The sequence below is a fragment of the Hipposideros armiger genome, unplaced genomic scaffold, assembly GCF_001890085.2.
Source record: "Hipposideros armiger isolate ML-2016 unplaced genomic scaffold, ASM189008v1 scaffold_163, whole genome shotgun sequence".
Classification (NCBI taxonomy): Eukaryota; Metazoa; Chordata; class Mammalia; order Chiroptera; family Hipposideridae; genus Hipposideros; species Hipposideros armiger.
In genome coordinates this window covers 2,066,872-2,091,744 of record NW_017731513.1, presented here as the reverse complement: position 1 = coordinate 2,091,744, position 24,873 = coordinate 2,066,872, and the positions used below count along the sequence as shown (strand labels likewise).

Sequence of the window (24,873 nt, the reverse complement as noted above, 5' to 3'; positions counted from 1 at the left end):
CTATGTATTTTCTGTCTTCCTTCGCCAATAGGACGTTTTTTATAAGTGCCTATTGGCATGAAAAAAAAAAAAGGTAACATTGGTCACTTTTCAGAAACGTGTATCAGAACACCTAGGGAAAACAGAAAAGAAAAAGAACCTTGTTCGAGTTCAGCACCTGCAATTGTCGTCACTACTATTAATAAACGACACCCTCCCCGGTTTTCAGGAAAAAGCAGAAACGATTTCCCTGGACGTCGTAAATCGTTTCAACACCTCGGGGCTGCATGGATGAGGAAAACGCTGAAGTGCTGTCCACCTTTGCATCGTTAGCATGTAAAACCCAAGAGTGAGTAGTCACGTGGCTGTGTGAATTTCTCTCCCATAACTTACATTGAACCAGGTACGTTCAGTGTCTGACGAGCACAGGAGCCGTTTCCTCGACAGTATGAGCAGCTGCACCCCTGCGTGTGTGATGGGGGCCGGGACAGGGACAGGAGACGCCAGAGCCCCATCCTTCCTAGATGCGCACTGTCCGTCTGGATTACAGCTTCCTCAGGAGGGCGCTGTGTGGCCTGCGGGCGTTCAACAGTCCTTCATTCCCCTTTGCATGTAGCAGGAAATACGAGCCTCTGCTCTAGCATCCCGTCAGGAAGGGCAGGACCTAGTGAGTCTATTGGTGAGGACAGCCGTCCACCCAAGCTGTTGGCTCACTCTTTTTAAAAACAAACAAACAAAAACAGATTTTCTTTTCTTGTTACTTGAATAACTTCCAGAAAATTCACACACACACACACACACACACACACACACACACACACACACACACACTCACACTCACTCACTCACTCACTCTCATACTCAAAATTCATTCCTTCCTTTTTGTGGGAACACATTATTTAAAATGTTCTGTCCATTTTTGCATGTAATATATTTTGGAGAGCTTTTCGTATCAGGACACATAGAACAACAACCTTAGACTTGTATGGTGACTTACAACTTTATATGGTAATTTATCTAAGTTTAGCCTTGTTGCTGGACAGATAAGTTATGTTCAAGATTCTTTCTGTTACAGCTGTCCTGTGTACTTACTTACGCATGCAGGCATTTATCTAACAAAAGTTCTGGAAGTGGGACTGCTGCATTGATGGTTCTATTTATTTATAATTTTGGCGGATTCTGCCAATTGCTACCCCCAGTACACATCAGTTTAATATTTCTCAGTGGCGCTTAAGCAGGGTTGGTTGCACACACCTGCCAGTACTTTTATTTTTTTTCCTAATCTGATGAGTGAAAAATTAATTTTAGGCAGATTTAAATTAATATTTGGCATTTAAAAATATTTTAACCCACTTACTTTTTTATTGCAAGAACTTCCTTTTGCTGCCTTTCTTTTTTTTGTCTTTCCTTTCTTACTGATTTGTAACAGTTTTATATGTATTAAGAAAACTGACTACTTCCCGTCATGTATAATGAATAAATGTTGATATATTTTGATTTTGCTAATTTAGTTTTTCAGATTAATTAGTCATTTATACTATGATTGTTAGTTTTGTGTCATGGTTCAAAAAAGTCTCCAGTATTTCAAAACTTTTAAAAAACATCTGTTTTTTCTCTGTTTTTGTTTTATTTAAATCTTTGACTTATGTAAAATACTTGTGGAGCAGGCACTGAAATTGGATTCTAAGTTGTTTCCCCAAGCTGACTGACAGGTGCTGTAGCACTGTACATTGAGTCACACACCTTTCCCAGGTGTCACTTAGGCTTTGTTGAGAACTAACAACTATAAAATGCAGTGGCTTCAGACAACTTTGATTTGATTTGATGGGTCATTGTGAGTGAAAAAAAAGAATGGATTGATTAGTTTTGTGATGGGGTTTGGGCGTTGATTCAGGACTCGGTTTAACATACTCAAAGCCACTCGGGACGCCCTTGAGTGATGCAGGCCACGGTGTGTGGGAAATCTGTGTGGGTCCCTGCAGGCCTGGGCAGCGGCAGGGACCACTGGTGGAGACCTCGGCTGGCCCCGCGCTCCATGTCACTGTATGTCTGCTGCTCACTGCCGTGAGTTCCCCACCAGCTGGTGACCAGCCATTTCTGGGAGACAGTAGCTTGGCTCTGCCTGCTCCATTGTGGGACGCCCGAAGGACGTTTCCCACCAGCCGGGTTTGGGTGACTTGCCTGTGCCTGCGGCTGGAGGTGGCCTGTGGGGACCATGAGTGGCAGGGAGTTGGACGGACTTGAGTAGCTTTTTCCTTGAAAACTGTGGGGCATAGTTTCAACAGCAGAGGCCTCAGAGAAGTGACTCGGCCTGTCCTTTTCTCCCTTCTGCTCCCCCCGTCTCGTTTTCCTCCCCTCTGCACGCCCCCCCCATACACACGTGCAGCTCCCTTTCTGACAGTTCCTCTTGTCCCCTTTCCTGTCTCTGTCATCCTCCCCCATTGCCCTGGGCAGGTTAGGACTTAGGTGTGCTTCCTGCTGCAGGGATGTCACTGACTTGGGGATACTGCTGTGATGTTTCGGTGGACAAGGAGTAAGAAGAGCCATGGTGTCAGAGCACTCTGTGTGACAGAGGACAGAGGTGGCCATGAGGCAGGCAGAGTGTGGAGCTGATGTGACTGAGATGCAGCCAGCAGGCCCCTGGTGACCTGCAGCACACCCTGGGGACCTACACTCAAGGTTTGTGCTCAGGACATGAGTAATGAACGGCTTGTTTTTCTCCAGAAACTCCTCCCTTGGTTTTGTTTGGAATGTGACCACACTCAGACTTGCTTTGTCTCCTAACCCCGCCTTTCCCATGTCAGGCTGTCACCACAATCCAGGTCAGGGCTTCTGTAGACAAGGAGTCTGAGGACTGACCTTGGTGTAGAGGTGACTTGACCTCTAGCATCACAGAGCGTTCACGGTGGCAGCAGAGCCCAACCAGGGCCGGCACCCCTGTGTCCTCGCGAGGGTGGCCGGGAATGAGCTGGCGTGGGAAGCCGGCATTGTGCTGTGGTGTCAGCGCTCAAATACAGAAACTGCGTGACGTGGGAGTGCTAGACATTACTTCCGTATCATTTGGATTCTGGCCCACTGTTGACAAAAATACCTTGTGAAACAGTAAAAAGTTTTAGCCACTTGAATATCGATGTATGAATTTATTATGTGTTTCCTAGAAGCCAGTTTAATGGGGCCAAAGGATCAAGAGAAAATACTAGGACATTGCCAGATGCCTTCTGAACTCACACTTTGACAAACTCATTTGTGACAAATGATTGTATTGGAGATCGCCATCCTCCTCAGCAGCTGGGATGCTCTCGCTGTAGCTGCCACTCACTGTCACCACAGTTCTAGGCACTCTCTCGCATAAGAGCATCTTTGTTTCATCTTTGTTTCAATGTGTCTTGTACTGTTACAGTTAAACATGCTCCTAACTACAGGCACATAACGTCATAGCCATGGGTGTCAGGTGTGTTCCTGAGGGAAGGGAACAGAACTCGGCGTGTGTATGCATACGTGTGTGCGTGCATCTATTGAAGGAGAGCTTTCTGAGTGTTTGGGAAAGAAATAAGCTTCTTACATACATCTTGGGATTTGCATCTTAGTTGTAAACTTGTAGCAAATAGATCAGAGCACATTAAAAGGGGATAACTGTATCCCTGCTTCCAGGAAAACGTGCATAGAGGATCAGACCCTTCAGCTCTGGGCTCTTTCTTCAGTCTTACATGGAAGATTTATTGCAATTATAACTGGAGAGAGGCAGAGGAGATGGGGGGGGGGCGCTGGGGAAGAAGAGGAGGCCGAGGCCAGACATTCCCCACTGTGTCACCCCTAGAAGAATTAGCCTTGCTGCAAAGGATCTGTGTCCTTTGTTCTGGAATGATTGGGTGGAGCCCAATGAGGGGTAATCCTAGTCTGTTATTGAGCTAGGTTTAAAATAAAGGATGATATTATTTTTATGGCAAGGTAGAGTAAACGATTTATTAAATTTCATGCATTAATATAAGGCAAAAATAAAGATTTAAGCGATACCTCCTCTCATGTTCATCTTTCGATTTCCTGTCTCCCCTGCCTTTAAACACGTGCATAGAAAGTACTGGACTTTGTGATTCTTGGTTTTCCATCTGCCATTGCTTTGAGGTCATCTCTGCTCATGACCGACGGCATTTCTTTAGCTGGTAGAGGAGTTGCTGCACCTTCAGACTCTTTAGAAAGCAAGTGCTTCATGTCCAGCCTTGAGCGATTCTAAGGCTTCCGTTCTCTCTCTAAGTGAGAACTTGAGGGAGCGAATATACTATTTAGGCCTGATAATTATTGGATAATATTGGAGTGTAAAAAGCTTACACTGTACAGTGGAAGAGATGGAAGAGTAGAGAGCCGTAGCATCCACCAGTTTTCCCTGATAGGATGTGCTCTTTATTTTCTGCATGAACGTGTGGCCGTGGACGCCACGGACGTAGTGTCCAGTCTGCCAGAGAGACCACCTGCATACGGTCCGTACTAACGAATGGGGAAGAAAAGCAGCCCAGGTCTGTGCGCATGCACGCCGGTGTCGTCTAGTGCCCAGGACACAGAAGTCGATGGGAGGCCTTTGCTGGGCCAGGCCTGGAGGGACAAGGGAGGCAGCCAGGGAAGTGTGACAGGATGGGGTGTCCCGGCCTGCTGCTGTGATGCCGGGGCCTTCACAGGCTGCTCCAGGGACTCAGTGACTGGGGGTTACAGAGGACTGCTCTGTGACGAGAGGGCCCTCGTTTGTTTCTGAGGGACATGTGACTGTTTATTTTTTTACTGATACAAATGGGTAAACAACTGGGTGAAGCAAGAGTTTGTACAGTCCCTTTCTGAACAGAAGAGCTCAGCCATAGACTCTCTTTATGTTGGGAACAGAGCGTAGGGAAGTGGGGTGAGCATCCCTGCGTAAGCTCAGCTCCGCTCCTCTGTCCATTGCACCTTTTACCCCATCCCCACCTACCCCATGATTTCCCCAGGCTGAGCCTAGAAGGAAAGTTTGGGCTTCCAGTAGGCAGATTACTGCCTATGAAGTTAGAAGAGAGCTAAGACCCTGTCGCCTGTAGGCTGTCTGTGCTTAAACTTCAGCGGGCCCATTGAAAAGTAATTACAATCATGCTTTGAAAGTCAGTTTGGTTTTGACGTGCACTCACTCCTGCCAGGTACCGTGCGCATCGGAAGAAGGGTCTCGGTTGTGAAACAGTGTAGGTGACACTCATCATTTAAGTGCAGCCAGGGAGTAACTAGCACTGAATTGAATAGATGCCATCCGTGCTTAAGTTTTGGTCCATCATCTCTTGCTGTCACTTCTCTTTGTGCCATGGAGCTATGGGCTTTTGGTGTGCAGACAAGTCACCTCCAGGAGCTTGTCTAAGGTGACAACTCCTTGGCTTCTCCAGGGGGACTATTCCAGGGTAGTGACCTTCAGACGCTGCCTTATGGAAAACGCCCCCTATTGCCATCGGTGACTTTCCTGCTGCCACCATTACCTGGCTCGGGGAAGCACGGGTGTAGATGCCCTCAAGGACTGTTACCTGAGCGAGTCCCCGTGTTTTCCATTTCTTCCTCTAAATTGAAGTCAGGTTTATTGGCCTGTAAGTCTCTGGTTCGTCTCCTGTTGCAAACATAAATTTCGCAGCTAGAGGTGTATACTTGTCCCTCCTAGTCTGCACTCTGATGCTTTGGGTGTCTGGGAAGAGGACGTAGGGGTTTTTGGAGGCCATGATGAGTTTGAACAGAATGTACTGCCAGTATCTGTGTGTCTGCTTTTCAGCTGTCCTACCTGTGACCTTCTTTTGGCTCCGTCCCCTTCTCTCTGCACCTTCTAGTCACTGGAACAGGTACAGGTGTAACGCAGTTACCTGCCTCACTTGGTCTACCCATCACTTCCTTTTTCCTCTGCCCTCTTTGGAAGGCCTAGGTCCTTGCTTCGTGTACAGCCGAGCATACTGGGTTCACCTGCGTATGGCTGACATGTAATTTTCAGTTGCGTTGAGTATCTTTTCTCCAGTTGTCACCTTCATAGACTTGGCTTCTTTGCCTTGAAAAATAGCCAATATTTATTGAGCACTTTGCAAATGTCCAGAACTCTTCTAAATGTTATGTATATTATCTTATTCCACTTCTAACTCTCTGGAGTGTATGAAATATTACCATAGTCATTTCACTGACAAAAAATGGAGGTGCTAGAAAAGATGAGAAACTTTCCCGAGTAAAGTCTTGCAACCAATAAATGTGAAAACTGGGACTGAATTGCAGACAGTCTAAGTGCACAGCACTGAGCACTGCACAGCCATAGTACTGAGTACTGCTCAGCACTGAGTACTACACAGCCACAGCACTGAGTACTACACAGCCATAGTACTGAACACTGCTCAGCCACAGCACTGAGCGCTGCTCAGCTATGGTGTGCTCAGTATTGATAATGACACGACCATAGTTACTATTGTGGTAGTTCTCTTATATTTAAAGTCTAATGTTGTAATTTTCAGAGCTGAGCATTTATTAGCTGGTGGTCACAGAACTCTAGTGAGTTAGGTGACAGCCATCAAGGCCCTGTGAGCTCCTGAGGTCAGATGTGGCATTTCTATCCCTGTATTTTCTGGAAGTTCTTTTTTTCAGATTCTCAAAGAATTTCAAAACCCACCACCAGTTAGGAGATACAACTACTGTCACTGTGTGTTAGTATAAAAAAATAGAGTAGTACTTAGATTAAACTAAAAGAGGTTCATATGATCTTGATAATTTCAATTTACAAATATAATTTCTAATCACAATGTGTTTTTATGCATATTTGATGACGGTGATAAATTAAATAATGTTCACGGATTTTCATAGTTAGGCTTTTCTGAGTACCAGTGAAGGAATTTAGATGATAAATACAATCTATTTTGTTAAGACCTCAGTATCTTTTATGACATGTAGGTTTACTTTATCCACTTGTATGATTTTATTGCATATTTAATGTTCTAATAGTTAATGGCTTTTGAAAACCATTGTCCTAACTGGCAGTTTGGGTACCTAACAACCAGTATAATTTCCAGGCTGCTCGAGCTGGGCGAGGGGTCGCCTCCAGTGCTGATGCCTGCTCCGGGGTTCACGGAGCCCTGGGCACTGAGGTGTGTGGAGGTCAGGGCCCTGTGAACCCTCTGACGGCAGGTGCAGGCTTCCTGTAGGAGTCTTCCCTGAGGGCCTTTTCTTCAGATTCTCAAGGGGCTCCATGACCCCCCCCCATCAACTAAGACTTGAAACTATCCACACACACTGAACTATAACATAGAAAAGGGAGTAACAATTACACTGAAAGATTTTGCTAACTCCTAATTTACAAATATATTTTCTTATTAAATGTTAATTTTTTAACAAAGCAGTACTTCATTCAGAATTATTTTTACTTAATAAGGATAGGTTTTGGCTTTCAAGGTAGTATTTTCAGGTCCATTGTGCAATGGAGTGAGAATGGACTTTGTGTTGAATCAGATTGAAGTTAAAAATAACCTTCTTCAAAGTCCTAGCTGTGTGTAACTTTAGGGAAATTATTTAGCATTTCTGATCTCAGTTCTTCATGTGTAAACAAGACAGTAGTACTTAGCTGGTATAGCTAGTAGCATAAAGAGTAAAGATAACATTTATAAAGCGTTTGGTAAATACCACGTTCTCAAAAAATGGTAACTGTTATTCACGTGACAAAAAGTATTGAAAATACAACTTGATGTGCATTTATTTTTTTCATATTTCCACTTTTAATGAATTCACCCTAAATATTAACTTGAAATACATTTTTAAAAATGTTACTAAGGAATATTCTCCAAAAACCTAGGTCTGCCTTCAGCTCGTGTGAGTCTGTTCACTCTGAGTGTATTTTCTGTATCAGGAGAGAGCTGTGGTTTGCCTCTGCCTCAGCCTGGAGCCGCCTCATCCTCTGCTCCTCACTCTAGACTGAGTTCCCTCCGTGACTTCTATTGCAGCCTGGGGTTGAGCCAAGGCCTTGGGGCCCACGCTCTGAACTGCATGTCCAGGCACAGCATCTCCCAGCAGGAGGAAGGGTCCTTCCAGTTCCATCTCTGGTCATAGCTCCTGGAGCTTCCGGAAATGCTGCTGGTGTTGGCACCTACCAGCACTTCTAGGTTAATGAGTGATTTAAAACCTTTTGGTCACACCCGTAGTACAACGTATTCATAAGTCCCTGTTTCTCTTAAAAACGGACCTTGTTTTTGAACCAACTTCAAATGTGAAATTAAACAAGGTTTTGCTTGTTGGAATTGGACGCTCTCTGCAGCTCTTGCATATTTAGAGGGATTTCCTGTTGCGCTGGTGCAGATGAGACGTAAGTGCAGAGAAGACCCAGTGTAGGTTACGGTTGTGTCTGTATGTGCCTGTGACTTCCAGAAGGGTGGGGACATGTGAGGCGTCATGATTCGCGGGGCACATTCTTGCTTTATCATTGGGGGTTGGTGTTTAGATTCAGTAAGAGACAAATCGGGAGTTCCCCCTCCTTCTGCCTTGGAGGGTCGTGGACTCTAGTGCCTTTTGAGGATTATGCCCCTCACAAGTGAGGTGGGACTGCTGAACTGTTTCCTAGATAACTAACTTAGTACTTGACTATAAGTGCATAAAACCCTTGACGCAGGAAATACTTAGGGTTGGGAGAACCTCATAGATCTGCAGACTTGAGGTCAGAAGAAAACTTGGAAATGACGTGATCGGTTTTTTTCATTATGCCAGGGAGGAGATGCAGTTAAGTAGGTGGTCGATTTTTCTCAACAGCATGTCTATTAAGCGCCCCTCCAGCTTCCCACACATGAGGCGGCCACACGGCAACTGTCCCCTTTACATGCGTGTCACTGGGGCCCCAGCTGACCCACAGTGCGGCCTTTCCCACGTAGCTGCGCCTCAGCCTGTGCGCTCCATGGTTACAAGCCTAGCTATTCGCTCTAGTTCGGCCCTGACCGCAACCCCAATTCGGCACTTTCCTGGCCGTTCGTGCACATGCACAGAGAGGTGAAAATGGATGTTGGGGATGCATGTTCTCAGCTGAGCACCAACAGCCCTGCGATGAGCAAGGGTGCAGGTGGGTGGGCGGCCAGCCAGTGCTGGGGCTGCAGAGGAGCTGGGCTGGAGGGGTGGGTCCTGACGCGGCTCCTCTGAGGTCGGCCTCAGGAGCATCCCCCAACACTTCTGAACCCGGTTTTCACCTGTCTCAGTAAGGGGGACAGACTTGACCTATCTGAGCTGTTTTCAGGGTTTCCGATTATAATTGTTGTGAGATGTGTATGTATTTCCTCTGGAGCCATCACTACACTAGTTAGTGTTGGTGACGACTTTGCAGAACATGAAGTATTAAGAAGTATTAGTAATAAAAAGAGATGACTATTTTGAAATAAGAGCTAAAAGAAAACGTGCAGTGTGAAATGGTGCACGATTGCGGAAACACTTCCTGTGTAAGAGTGTGTGTGAGACATACGTGTGTTCTATTGGTTCAACTTTTTGAAATCTGTTGCTCTTTTCTTCCTGACAATAGTCCTCTCATATGAGAATCGTGGTTTTTTTTGAGTCAACTATATGTGCTGCTACAACTATTTTTATATTTTGCAAGTTTTTATAATAGCTTTCAAAGTGGTTTTTTTTTCCCCCTGAAGAACAATGTAGACATTTTAGAAATACGGAGACATATTGAGAAGAAAACAAACATACCTCATATTCCTCTGACCTCTGCTATTTCCCTTTAGCCTTTCCTCTCTGTGATCCCTGGCACTCCGACCCTCTCCCCAATGTGCCCCCTCTCAGAGCACACCCGCCGTCCGACTGTCCCAGCTGTCTGACTGGCGTGCTTGTCAGGCAGCAGCTCGCGCCTCTGGCCCACCCCTGCTTCTCCACCTGCAACTGACACCCTGCGGTGTCTGGTGTGCCTCCCTCCTAGACTTGTGAGGGTGGGGTTTTTCAGGCCTTCTCTTTCTACCCGGAAGTTGTCTAATAACTATTTGCTGAATGAAAAGATAAACGCGTGCGAATGCATCAGTCACAGAATAGTGAGTGGCTGAATGCCCTGTGGCTACATCTCTGACTATTTCCTAGAACTCAAGTCCTAGAACTTGGACCTCGGTCCAAGCCTGAGGGCATTTTAGAGCTTTCCTGAAAGGTAGCCCCAGTCTGTACTCCCCACAGGAGCGTATGTGCGTTCCTGCCTTACTGTATCCTCATCAGCACCCATTTCTGTATTAAAAGTATTCGCCTGCCTTGGGCAGTAAAATGGACTCTACTGTTTCCCGGCAACCGCATGGCCCTGAATTATCCTGACTCTTCATTTAGTGTTTATATGACCTTAGGAAGGGGAATTTCTTTGAGTCACAGTTTCTTTCCCTGTAAAATAAGACTAACGTTGGTACCTATCTCAGAATCATTGTGATGGTAACACAAAAATGCCTGAACAGTCAAAGCTTCAGGCCCCTTTTCTGCCCCGTAGAAAGTGATCAGTAAACGTTGGCTATTGCCCAGAGCCTCGGCCACTTTCCAGCACATGCCAGGTACTCAGCAGGTGATTTGTTGAGAGAAGGTGCTTTTTCAGCACATGTTTCAGGGCCTACACTTCATGTACCAGCCATGTGCCCATTATTTTGTTCCCTAAATACATGTTTCGTCCCTGCAGTGTTTCAGGTCCTCGGTTAGCGTGAGGAGCGCTAATGGTGAGCAGAGGAGGCGTGATCTCTGTCAGATGACGGGATTGGAGCAGGGGCGCATGTAAATTAGACCAAAAGGAGTTAATGATGTGGTTTGTAGGTGCTGTGACCAAGACACCCTGATGCATGAGAACTAAGAGTGGGCTTTGCTCTGGCTGTGGAAGGCTCCTCCTATGAGTGATTTTGATCCGCTTTCTAAAGAATGGGCAGGAATTATCTATTTAAACTATGAGGATGGTGGGGGATTTCCTGCATGCAAAAGCGGTGGGAGGGATGGAGCTGAGAGCTAAGGGCTGGAGGGATCAGCGGAGAGCCAGGGTGTGCCTGGTGGCGGGGAGTGGGTTTATAAGCCACTGGGGAAGCCCTGGAGGTGGACAGTGTGGACAGTTGGATGACAGTAAATACTACTGGACTATACACTTAAAAAGAGTTAAAATGGCGAATTGTGTGCTATGTATATTTTACCACAGTGATACATTTTAAAAAGAAAAAATGCCATGGGAAGGACCTGTCCGAGATGGAGAGGTGGCTTGGACACTAAAGAGAGGCAATGTCAGCATTTCTTGTCTCCCATAAGGCAGGAGGGGGATGGGGGTCACACACGGTCATGGGAGTTTGGCTTTAGAAGGAGACACTGCGCATCTCTCGTGAGGAGGTGAGAGAGTGAAGGGCTTCTCTGGGGCAGTAACGTCTTCAGGCTTATTGCCTAGAAGGCCTTGGGGACAAGGTGAAGTGGTGAGAAAGATAAGACCGTCTTTGTCCTTCTAGGAACTGAGCGTGTCAGGGAGACAGAGGATGAAATAGAAACTCACAATAGCCTATGCGACATGCTATCACAGGGAGTGCAGGCCGGCGATGGGAGCCTGTTAACGGGCATGTGACAGGGACAATCAAGCTGGCCACCTCACTGGAGGAAGTGGCATTGAGGTCAGCCTCGTGGCTGAACGGGGGTCAGTCGGGGGAAACGCGGAGGGCAGTGTTTCCGGCAGAGAAGGTGAAAACAAGCGTGGAAGCGGCCGGGGCAGGAAGAGGGGGTTAGAAGCCTTCAGGAAGGAAGTGGGCAGTCACAGCTGGCTGGAGAGGAGCCATTCTAGGAAGCGTGGGTGCAGAAACCTGAGCTCTGGGGCCACCATGCTGAGCCCGCTCTGGGTCTGAGGCCGCAGAACATTGTGTCGCCTAGAGCAGGAAGGAGGGGCTGCTCACCTGTCTTCATGGCTCCCAGGCCTTGGGCACGCTACTGAACGTCTCCCTCAGAGTCAGTGCCGTTACTGCTGACGGAGGGCTGGGTCCCATGCCCTTGCGATCCTCCCCGCTGAGCACTTGTGCTGGGTACTGCTCCGGGCTGGGTGTGCACGGGGTCAGCTCGCGTCCATCCATAGAGGAGCCCAGCGTGGTCGGGCACCATCGGAGAGCCGCTGAGCCCTGACCGCGCGGCTGACATGGGCACGTCATCTGTGAGGGTCACCAGACAAGTGACAGCAGCTCTGCGTGGCTGGGGCTGGGCAGGGCCAGGCCTGCTGCCATGACAGGTCACTGCCTCTAAACCGGATGAAGGAAATATTATCTCAGTGGTGTCATCACGTAAATTGTCTGACAAAACCCTGGGGGAAAGCGGGTGATGCTTGAGGACATGATTTATGGAAACCGTGAACCTAGTCTTAACATGCGTCCCTAACTATTCCAGCATTTGTTTGGTGCTCACACACTAATCGTTCGTACCATTTCATGCTCTGAACAGTACTGTAGCCTGATTTAGTGCTGCTGTGTGAGGGAGAAACTAACAGGGAAGGGGAGAAAGGAGGAGGAAGAATGGGAGTAGAGTGGTTTTGTGTTCAGTAATTTGGCCACAATTGGAATCAAATTTGTTCTCGGGGCGACCCCTGCCCTTACACGGCTAAGTGGAACCCACAGAACTCCGCTGAAGAGGAGCGTCTGACCCGGTCACCGAATGCCCCGCGTGAACCCAGAGCTGCGGCCAGCGGGGCGGCCACGTGCGCGACACATGCTTAGTGGTCAGTGGTGACGGGCAGGTGCCCTGTGTCTGAGCCCACGTCCACACCACGTCATCCGAGACGTCTCATATGGAAAAAGAAGTATTACCCACACACATGTCAATGAAGGAGCTTGAACAATATCAAAGATATGCTGCTACATCTTTCACATGTATAAATATATTAAAAGAATATTTGGAAGCAAGTGAAACTCAACCCAGGAAATGCAAAGGTTGTTTTAAAATAAGACATGTGTTAATACCATGCACAGTATTAACAGATTACAGCGAAGGACCATATGGTCCTTTCAAGGAATGCCTGAAGGCTTTTGATGAATTAACTTCCACAGCTATTTATTTTTAGAAAATGAAACAAAACACCTTAGTAGAATTCAGTCACATGGCTACTTCCTCAGTGACCTATTTATTTACCAGCATCAAGAATAATGATGATTCAACAGAAACATTTTTAGTTAATTCAGGGTCAAATAGCCTAAAAGAGATCGTGTTCACTATTGTTGATATTCTAGAAGGTCCAAAGTAATTAGGAAAGAAGAAGAAGGAGGCACATGTCTGTTGGAAAGAGGGTGGCATACTCATTAATTATTTACAATATGACTGTTTTCCCGGGAACCCAATAGATTCCATTGAATATACATTTATGGTTTTTGTTCATTATTTATTTATTTACTTAATTTTATTAATTATTATTTTTTAGCTGAGCCATCCTGCCACCTGTTGGCAGCTCAGTGGCAGCTCAGCTCGGGCCGGGAATCGAACCGCTGTTGCTCAGAGCTCACACTCTTGAGCAAGCTCTTAACCAACTGAGCCACTAGACCAGCCCTTATTTTTAACTCATTGTTTGCTTATAGAAAAACTGGAAGTTTTGATATTAATTGTAAATCTTTGCTGGAGTCAGTTAATATTTCTTTAAAACAAAATGTGTAGTGTTTTATTTACCAAAGAACAGGCAGGAAGCATTTGTGCAAAACTTAAAACCCTGCTGTGGGCTCTAAACAAGCTTGTGGATGTGGGTGATCTGCTCAGGGGAATGGTCAGGAGATGCTCTCAGAAAGAAATTTCCAGAGGGATGAGTAGACATTTTCGGGGCCAGGAGGAAGGATGTGAGAAGCCGTGATGGATCTGGGGGAGCACCGGCTGTCTGTCTGTGACTGGCACCCTTGGCAATATCCTAACTAGGTGCGGGTGGGCCGTCCTCGGGTGGGCCTGTACTCAGGCCTGGGGCTCGGAGGTGCAGGGTGTGTGAGCGTTCCCTGGGGACCCGCGGGTGGGGCCACGGCTCCCTGGTTGAGAGCTGCTCACTGCAGGGATCGCTGCCCGGGGTCAGTGGCTGCTGTTCTAGGTTGACTGGCATCCGCAGCCTGAACAGCCTTGGCGCCCGTCTCCAGGCAGTCATCGCCGTCGTTACTCCTGTGTGACATAGACTTTGTGCTGGGTTAGAAGGTGCTGTCACCTTTCACTGTCCTCTGCCCCGTGCACAATGGTATGGACGAGCTGGGTGCGTCCACTTGCCCTTGTGAGCGTTCTCTGAAATCCTGTGCTGGTCATTACATAGTACCATCAGTGTCCTGTTTTAGGTCAGAACAGTGACATTTCAAAATGATGTACCAAGGTCTGTTTGTGCTCACACGTCTTTAATGCCGAGCCATCTAGGAGAGTTCCACGGACCTGCCTTTGCAGCCTGAGCATCTTTCAGGTAGCACCTGCCCTGGGTTCCACGGTGACTGAGTGACTTCTGCAGGTCTTCCAAGGTGGCAGCCCAGCCTGATGTCTCGTACGCTTCCCATCACCTCGGGAGCTGGCTCTGTCACCTGTAAACGGAACACCCAGCCAGCCGGATGTTCGGCCTTGGGATTTTACTCCGAGTGGTGATGGGTCAGAAGGTTGGACACCAGGAGGAGGAGCAGAGGCAAGGGTCGCGACGACAGGTTCGGTGCCCTCTCTGGTCTGTTGGTTCAGGCACTTTGGGCCGCTTTGCCTGCCGCGTGTGACAGAATGAGCTTTTCGGAATTCATCGCAGTGGTGAGTGGGAAGCTTCATAGAAACCCTTCACATATCACTGCAGAGGCAACTGCTTGCCAGTGAGAAGGATAGACCTGTTTTTTTGAGTTTCTCAAAACCGAAGCCCAAGTGTCGTTCTGAGAACTCAGTGGGCCCCGTGGTGATGGCCCCGAGCTGTTCTTAGAGTAGGAAGTCCACGTGTGGCAGATTCTCCTGTGTGTTCCTGGTCTCACACAGAGCAGGCCCAGTGGGAGGCCGTGAGCTCCGCCACCTCCGTCTACTGTCCACAGAGGAGCCAACTCCTGGACACACTCCTTAGTAGTACCTGGGCAACCCCAGCCACCCGTGGTGTGCACAGGGCGTCCGTGTGAGGTCTGTAGTCCAGATGCGCGTGGATTTTCATAATAACAAATGTATCTGCCCGGCCCAGTGTCAGCTGTGATAGGTCAGGAGAGAGGAAGGGATGACACAGTTTGTTCCTACTCCTCTTTCTGGACGACATCTGCGAATCTCTTGATTAGCATCTCCCTAAGCTTCAATGAATTTCATCCCAATAGCACACCTGGGTGTCGACAACAGATCTGGAGGCTTTGGGACCTGGTCTGAATAGCCTGAATAGAATATTCATAATTAAAGGGATTTGAAGAAAATACCCCTAATCATAGTGACAAATTAAATATATAGGGGAGATACAGCCAAAATAATTAGTATTGAGCTGCTGAGCTTTTCATGGCTTTTGTTCATGTGCAAAATTCCAAATGTTTTGAAACGGGAGTCAAAAATTAGAAGTTTTTATAATGGGATTAAAAAGTAACAGTTGAGCATCTTTAGTTTTACTTTGGTGGCTTAAGAATAGTTAGTTAATATGTACTGCATATGTTCTTTTGTATTCCAAAGCAGATGTATTTCACTCCTCTTTTTAAGTATGTAGTATAATTAAGATCTTCTAACTGTACTAATATTCAATACGCAGAAAAAGAAAATCATTTATGGTGAAAATCTTATAAAGTGAGAAAATGTTGAGCCAACAATAAAGATAACTCTCTTAGTTTGGTGTATTAGTATTGAATATCTGTGATTTCTACATTCAACTGAATCATTGTTTAATATTCTTTTTTTAAACATGGAAGCCGAAAGAATCAAACTTGACCTAGTGAACATTTAATTAATTTAACCAATGCAGAGTGAGTCACAGATCTTATAGGGGTTGTCATACAAGGTCAGACAGTTAAGTTCGTGAACTCGTCCTAGAAAAAGTGCCACATACCTCATTGCTGAATATCACTATGGTCACCTTCGAAGTACTCCCCCTGGGAAGCTATGCACCCACGCCAGGGCCTAGTCCACCCTTCAAAGCAATTTTGGAACTCTTTCTGGCATGGGCATCAGAGCTGTCGTCATATTTTCCTTGATGTTCCTTTATCTTCGGGTAAAGAAAGAAGTCATTGGTGGCCAGATCAGGTGAGTAAGGAGGGTTTTCTAATACAGTTATTTGTTTACTGGCTAAAAACTCCCTCACAAGACAGTGCCGTGTGAGCTGGTGCATTGTCGTGATGCAAGAGCCATGAGTTGTTGGCGAAAAGTTCAGGTCATCTAACTTTTTCACGCAGCCTTTTCAGCACTTCCAAACAGTAAAATTGGCTAACTGTTTGTCCAGTCGGTACAAATTCATAATGGATAATCTCTCTGATATCAAAAAAGATTAGCAACATCGTGGCAACAAGTTCATGAACTTAATTATCAGACTTCTTGTAATTTAGGGATGGGAAGTAATGACTTAACCAACCCCTGCGTAGTGCTGGGTAAGAACATAGGAATCAGAATGACTGTTTTATGTACTTCCCCTTTGACATAAGACATGGACTGATGAAGCAAGAGATTTTAGTATTGTCAATCCTACATACTTAAAGGAAATTAAAAAAATCTTTTCTTTGGAATCATGGGTACCTAATTTTTGTCTTCACAGTTATTGAGGGCAATTCTCTGGAATTTTCTAAGGGCCTGAGCCGAATATTTGCATAAACACAAAGTGATACATTTGAGTTCAGGAAGCAGAGAAGCACTTTCCTATCTGATTTCAGCTTCTGTAGAGATGGAGGGATTATCCCGAGGGAAACGAGTGACACTGAGGCCAGAGATGCAGAGGCCACAGCATGTTGGCAGAATATGAAAACATGCATGTGAACACACACATGCACACACACAGACACACACATGCACACGCTTACACTCAGACACATGTACACATTTATGCACATACAGACACATATACACTTTCACACATACATTCATGCACACAGTTACACAATACAGACACACACATGCACACTTATATACTTACAGAGACACAGCTCACCATCGGGGACATACAAAACTACATCGACTCCTGCAGGGGAAGCTGTTCTTTTGTTGTTTGTGCGTCAGATGTGGGTCCCTCACTCTTGTCGTGTTTCCTAAGAGAATCTTCATGGCTTCATTCATATCCACTTCGGCAGATTTTGAAATTTATTTGCCTGTAATTTCAGTTTTCTAAACTGCTTAATTTGCAATGTTAGAAGACCTGAGGAATACTAGGCTTAAAAAAAAGTTGTGCACACTGGATCTCATAAACACAATTTGAATGCGACCACTAGAAAGTGGGACCCTCTGTGACATCTTTCCAGTCCTGCTGTTTGCCAAAGACCGGTAATGGGTGTTGGCTGATTTTATGCAGGTCAGGCACGACGGTGTCCGAGGCCTAGCTGACAGGACCATGAGCGGACAGATGCTTGTCTCCTAAGGAGAGGCACACCCTCGGTCTGGTGAAGATGTCCACTGACGCTGGTGAATGTGATCTCTGGGAGTTGTTACTGTCCATGTGAATGCCAAGCCCTCGGGGTGCACTTCACAGGACCCCGTTCTGATGTTTTCACAAATAATTTATGGCAAGGACTGAGCAGGAGGAAAGGGGTTCTGTGAAAACATGGCTAATCTATATGGGAATGGAAATCATTCTTCAAAACCTTTTCCAGTAACCAGTGGTAAGCGATCTCACTCTTAAAAGACACAGACCGGATGGGCATGTCGCAACTACTTAGCTTGATTCTTGATCAAGTCATATAAATAGTGTTTCATTCCAGATAACCTCATATGTATTTACTATGTATACCATTACTATTTTAACCATTTTTAATTATGAGCTGTTCCTTTTGACCCTTATCTAGACTCACACAAAATAATGGCAAGATTAACCAACAATTTTGATTGTCACGGTTCCTTTCCAGAAACAGTACTATAAGGCTAGATACTTGTATTCCTATCTCCCTGAGATGTCCGAATTACCCCCAGTATCTGGTCTGCTTAACCTTTACTTTAGGCATAATGACTTTGTATTGCTCTTTACGTCTTAATGTGGTTCTCTTCCCAGAAGACACAGTCTTTTTTAAGGAGAATCAGAGAATTGGGAAATGATGGTTAAAAATGCCTTTGTGCGCACATTGAGGATACTTTTCAGGGAAGTTGTAGCGACATATCGTGTCCAGCCGCCGTTGACAGCGCAGGAATAATCTCGGTGGTATGCTGTTTGTCCTGATTATTTACTTTCAATCAACTGGCCTTACATGCCTCACGTTGGTATGATTCTTCTGTCATGTAGCACCTGGAGATACTGCAAATATTAATTCCCTTCTTTTCTTGAAGAGCACAGATGAAGGAACCTGGTCAGACCTGTTCACTTTTCACAGAGTCAGAATTTAATGATTACAGAGTGAGTCTTTCACATTTGGACATGTGTCTGCTGCAGTCTGTTTTCAAGTGAACTTGCCTTTTGTCCATTGTTTTCTTTTTTTTTAAATTAAAGTTTATTGGGGTAACAATGGTTAGTAAAGTTACATAGGTTTCAGGTGTACAATTCTGTAATATATCATCTATATATCACATCACGTGTTCACCACCCAGGGTCAGTTCTCCTTCCATCACCATATATTTGACCCCCTTTACCCTCATCTACCACCCCATCCCCACCGTTACCCTCTGGTAACCACTAAACTATTGTCTGTGTCTATGAGTTTTTGTTTGTATTGTTCCTTTGTTGCTTTCAGTGTTATATCCCACATGTCATGTGGTTCTCGACTTTTTCTCTCTGACTTATTTTGCTTAGCATAATAATCTCAAGATCCATCCATGTTGTTGCAAATGGCACTATTTCATCTTTTCTTATGGCCGTTGTTTTATTTTTTCATTTATTCAGCACCTTTCTTTTCAGTCCACTTGGTGATGAGACAGTACTGGGTACTAGAGAGATCCAGATGCAGACAAGACGGAGTCTGTGTCCCTAGAAGCGAGTGCCCGCCATTGGTGAAGGCCAGTGAAGGCTGACTGGGGTGGAGGCACAGGACGGAGGAGGGTGACTGAGAGCTTGAAAGACAGTTAAGTGTTTGCCAAGTGAAGTACAGGAAGAGAGGAGAGAGCCAAGGAAAGGGGAAGTGCTGTGTGCCAAGGCACACATATGATAGAACTGCTAACAGGGACATGCAAAGAGCTGATTAGGTCTGCAGACTTAGGGATTCGAGGCGGGTGAGAGAGAAATGTAGGATTGGAAAAGTCATCAGAACCCAGACATGGAGAGCGTTAGAAAACATGCCTCCAGCTTGGGTGACAACCGAAAGATTATCGTCGCCGCTCCTAGGTACCCCTAACCCCGCCTTGTCCTTGTCTTGGACTCAGGCAAGCCCCTCAGGCTGGGTCAGCTCAGCTGTGCAGGTCCTCTGCTTGCACTCTAGCACTTGAACTTGGCTGGGATAAAACACAAATTTGGTGACTGGTCTCACTTTAAATTCATCATCCAGATCTCAGACACACACTTGACACTGCTGAATATGGTACTGCCCTCCGGAACGCTTCGTTCCCCACTCTCCAAAATGATGATTTTACAGCTGTTTCTTTTTTCCATAATGTCAGTTCCCCCAAAGGTCAATCCTTCGAGTATATGTAATGCAGTGAGGACAGTGTCTGCATACAGGAAGGGGCTAAGAAATGCTAGCAGTGTCCGTGAGCGTGATGGTGGAGGGAGCAGCCCTGGCAACAAGGGCCTGATGGCGGGCCTCGTCCATCTTCCCATCAGGACTCTGATCCTTCCCTGCTCTGGTCGCAGCTGCCTCTGCCTGCTCAGCCATGCCCACTGCATATGAACAGACATCCGATATGTGTCCCCTGTGTGGGCCCTCACCACCCCTCGCCTCCTATTCTCACACCCTGACAGCCAGCCAGGTGTCCACCCACCCCAGCGTCTTAGAGTCTCGCTTGGGGGGGGGATCCCAACAGTCTCTTCCTCTTCTTACTTGATTTCTTTGTACCCTTGACACGCCTTTGCTCTTGGCCCCCCATGGGCAGCCCGTCCTGGCTGACTCCCACCTCCGTGGTCTTCTGACACCTCCTGCTCTCCGTTCTCTCAGCATTAGGACCCTGCCAGTGGCACTCCATGTCACTCCTGAGTTCTTCCTGGAAGAAAACGGCAATGTTTATTGTAGAAGTGTTGTTGCTATTAAATTATTAAGAGGAAGAATTGGATTTGAAGATAGCTAGTCAGTTTCTAGTATTTGTAAGTACTCAGCAGTGGTTTGAAATGCAATTTTAAATATTTGATCTGAAAAAGTATTTCACAGGGAAAACCTCCAAATCTGTAAACCGTTGGAAAGAGTTTGCCATTGATTTCAACCATCCTCCTTAGGAAACTATATTGTTGGTATTTGAGCATTTGTTGTATTTAATTGGTTCAGTTTAATTTGTAGCTAGCATAAAGAGTGGTGCCGTTCTTGTCAGAATTTTGGCATTCTCCATCATCTGTGTGAGATTAGTCCAGATCAAAATGTCATCGTCCTCAAAGGGGTCCCACGGGGGACTTAGGACAGCCTCCCATCAAAGTCAGTTCTCCCTGCTTGCTCTTCCAAGCAAGCGGGCACCTTCCCTGGAATGGTTTATTTGAAGCCAGCCTGGTACAGAGGCTGAGCTAAGGAGCTCTGTTACAGTTCTGTTGGACTTGATTTGTCTGACATCATGGAGCCGTGGCATTGAGGTTCTCAGTCTCTGGGGAAGAAATCTTGAGGCCACGTCATCTCAGCTTCCGTTCCATGTCCTCCGCATGCTCACCTCTGGTGATCACGGCTCCCTTCACGGTGCTGCTTACGAGGCATCCCAACGGGAACTTCCTGGGGATCAGTGCGCACTGATCTGTGGTTGTGAAAATCCATCTCCCACCAACCTTGACAGCACAGGTTTTCACAAGTGTGTGCCTCCAGGTTTCGGCTGCTTTTCTGTTGGTTGTGACAACACAGGTACCCACCATGGTTGTGTGATCGCATGTGCCTGAAAACCATTCCATTTTTTATGTGTGTAATATCATTTGGCACTGATCATATTATGTTTGTGTGTCTGTGTTTACGCATACCTGTAATGAGTTCTTCCCTGTCTCAGAGCCCCAGGTCTGTCAGTTGTGTTTGTTCTTCCACGTCTTACCATGGTTTACCTTCCTGGAGACCTAGAAACTCAGAATTCATCTCAGTCCACTCGCGCACACCCGTTTCAAGCACTGAGCTTCCATCTTGTAATTTTTCTTATTCTGGCGTGACTGAAAAGCTGGTTCTCCTTGTCCAGGGCTCAGGAAGTACTGGGACAATGGTTATGACACTGATGATGATCTGATGTGAATAATGGTGATCATGCTACTCCGATGTGACAGCCCTGATGACAGCAGTGGCAGCAGCACGGCCCTCACACATGCACACACGTTTAGCTGAGCATTCACCATCTGCCGTGAACTCACTGAGCACTGCATAGAGACACTCTCATTCTGTTCCTTAAGAGCTCTGTGATGTAGGTATCATCTCCGTTGAACAGATGGACAAACTGAGAACTCAGGTCCCTCCTACGTTACAGAGCTAGTGTTCCAATCCAGCTTTTCTGGACTCAAAACCCATGTGTATAACTGTAATGCAATACAAAGATACAGATTGTACATATTTCTACTAATTCTCCATTTTAGCCATTGCATCTACGGGTCCTACTGATATTTTAATCTGAAACTTTGAGAACCAACTTTCTTGAAAATCCAAGACTCTGACCAACTATGCCTGATGTGCCACTCACTGGATCATACAGAAATAATTTTCTATCGAGATTTATCTTGTGCACACTTGAACAAAACATTTTTTATTTTTGTCACTGTCAGATCTCGAGAAGTTCCTGTGTTTGCTTTCATAATCCAGGTTATGGGAGAGTGGCATGAAGTCAAGAGCAAGTGCCCCTCAGGGTCCTTGTGTACACTGGAATTCTCATAGGTTGTGAGTAGTTCGGGTCTCGCGTGAATACCTTCTCCGTCTGTCAGTTTCATAAGCCATAGCTCGTCACGCCCTTCTTCTGTCTGGTCTGATGTTTTGGTACGCTGCCCCTAGAGTATCATGCTTTTCCTCATTCATCTTTCATTAAGCTTATATGGAAAATGAAGTTCTGGAGAATGGATTTGAAGTCAAAAGACCCTTATGGAGACACATCCCAGTGACATTAATGATCTTGTGAACTTGAGTAGCCATCTCACACTCTGTGACTCAGCGTCTTTATCTGAAAAATGGAATTGGCTATTTCTTTTTTTTAAAATTAAAATTTATTAGGGTGAAAATGGTTAGCAAAATTACACAGGTTTCAAGTGTACAATTCTGTAATACATCATCTATGTACTCGTATCATAGTGTGTGTTTGCCACCCAGAGTCAGTTCGCCTTCTGGAATTGGCTATTTCTGTCCTGACTTCGTCCACCTGAGTCCTGAGTGTGAGGACTGGTAAGAGTGAATGCTCAGGCACATTGATGATATTTAGATGACACTTTTCTGCAGTAAATTCAAAAGATCCTGCTTAGAGCAAAAAGGCTTAGGTAGAATCAGTAGGGAATGTCCCATCACCTTAGTTTGGCAGGTCTCTGATTCCAGCATTGTAGATACACGTGAGGTGGGGAAATGATGGGCCAGTACGGGCAGTGTCCTGCCACGCCAGTCTGCCCTGGAATCTCAGACTGCGCCATGATTTTCTTTATATGTTGTATGAAGTAAGACCTGGGTTCAGGCACTGCTTTGCAATATACCATATTGTATCAGCCACACATTATATAATAATGCTGAGCTGTTCATGGCCACTGTGCAGTGACGACTAATTCGTGACATGGCAGTTATGTGTGTGCTGTGTCCTAGGCCCAGGAGATCCTGAGCAAGGCAGGCCTGGCCATGGCCGGAATCATACCTCACAGATTGGTTTTGAAAATCGAGACAGCCACTTACGTGTGACTGATGCCCAGTTAACTGCATGTGCCTGACGCCAAGACAGTCGCCTGTGTGTGCCTGACACCCAGACAGTCTCCTACTTGTGCCTGATGCCAAGACAGTCACCTGCAAGTGCCTGATGTCCAGATAGTTGCCTACATGTGACTGACCCTGAGTGGCTCAGTTTACAGTGATCCAGCCTAGTGTGTACTCCATGTTTCTAATATTAAAAACATGTAGAATATCTGTAAATGATTAAAATACAGAGTGCTCCTTCAGCTAAGTAGTTATTAGCTGCTTTCCCGTGTGTTACACCGACCTGATGTGATATACACCTCCATGTACAAAAACATGTCTGGCATATTGGAATAAATGAATACATGTGTACATGCTTTTTTAGGGAGGTCATAGCAGGACAGCAGGACAGTCAGCACAGCACATTTTGTAGAAGGTCTGTAAGTGCCATCTCCCGACTGAGGGGTGTCATGGGTTGACTCATGTCCCTGTGGAACCTGGATGTTGAAATCCTCACTTCCGTCCCTTGGAATGTGACCATACGTGGAGACAGACTTTACACTGGTTATCAGGTCATAGTGAAATCATTAAAGTGGGTCCTGATCCGGAACTGCTGGTGTCCTCATAGAAAGGGAGCTGTGGACACAGAGCCACATGGAGAGGGAAGGTGACAGGGAGAGACACAGGGAGAAGCTGGCCATGCACACACCGAGGAAGGGGCCTCAGCAGGGGCCTCAGCAGGAACCAGCCCTGCCAGCACCTTGGCCTTGGATTTCCAGCCTCCAGACTGTGAGACAGTACATTTTCCTGGGTAAGTCCCGCAGCCCGGGGTCCTTTGTCACTGTAGCCCCAGCACACTGGCGTGCTGGGTGGGGAATCTCCTCACGGAGCCTCTCTGCCCTGGCACCCCTGTGATTCCGCCTGCTTTAGGTAACCTTCAGGGACGATCATACGTGCTCCAGTGATGCGCTGGAGAGGACAAGTGTCTTTGCAAGTGAAGTCAGGGTAGCTAGATGTCTAAAAAGAAAAGAACAATTGTGTGGGTTTTTTTTCTTCTTTTTTTAGGAAATTGCATCTTTCTTTGTGTTCTCTTTGGTTTTGAACATATTTGTTAGCACAGTGAAAAATGACATTATTATAATGCAAGGAGCAGAGTCCTGATGCTCTCAATTGTCTGGATTTGTGATTTGCATACAAGTGTGATGGTGAAGGGAGTGGTGTGGAAGCCCTCTCTTGAAATCAGAAACTTGAACTTGCTCCCAAACTGCCAATTGCCTGAAAAGGAGGTTTTAAAAACAGGTTAAAATGCTTGCGAAGTCCAAAGAAACTGAGACATTGAGAAATGGCACAACCAGGAGCCTGTGTAACTGCCACTGCATGGGTGGAACCCAGCACAGCTGGTCATCGGACCCCTGGGTGTCAGCATGTCCTCTGGGGGCCTCGAGCTCTGGACTTCCTGTGTCATGATGCGCAAGCAGTGGCACAGAAGCAGGGGTTAACCTCTGTTTCTGCTGAAATTCCACAAAGTGCCTTAGAGTGTTTCGCAGTGTTATTTTGGTAGACGTCCACATTCCTGTGCCCGGCTCAGTCTACAAACTCAAGGATTTCAAACGTTCTTACCTTTGGTGCTGTAAGAAATGTGGACGTAGTCTCTGCAGCTTGCTTAGTGCTACCTGATCATCTTGGCGGGCTCCTTTTTGAATCTGAAGTGACTTGTAACCTAACAGGGTTGCGTGGGGTTCAGTAGTGTATGCTGCTTGAGCTAAGTGGGGTGCTGAGTGTGTAGGGGACACGCAGTGAATACAGTTATCTACTCCCCTTCCATCTGTAGCTGCTTATGTGCCCTAACTGTGTCTATATGTTACATATATGGTGTGTGTATGTGTATGTGTCTACCTGTGTGTGATCTGTATGG

At 46.2% G+C, this 24,873-nt stretch overlaps 1 protein-coding gene across 8 annotated transcripts in view; it reads left to right on the top strand.

The window, feature by feature from the left end:
- The window catches only part of MMP16 (matrix metallopeptidase 16), a 451,752-nt gene that overhangs the window by 293,488 nt on the left and 133,391 nt on the right, over positions 1-24,873 (top strand). For 2 of the 8 annotated variants that reach the window (XM_019651638.1, XM_019651637.1), the window contains exon 2: positions 209-328. The exons of the other annotated variants lie outside the window; for them this stretch is intronic. The gene's annotated coding sequence lies outside the window, so the exon portion shown is untranslated. The remainder of the gene's footprint in view (positions 1-208; positions 329-24,873) is intronic. 8 annotated transcript variants of the gene reach the window in all.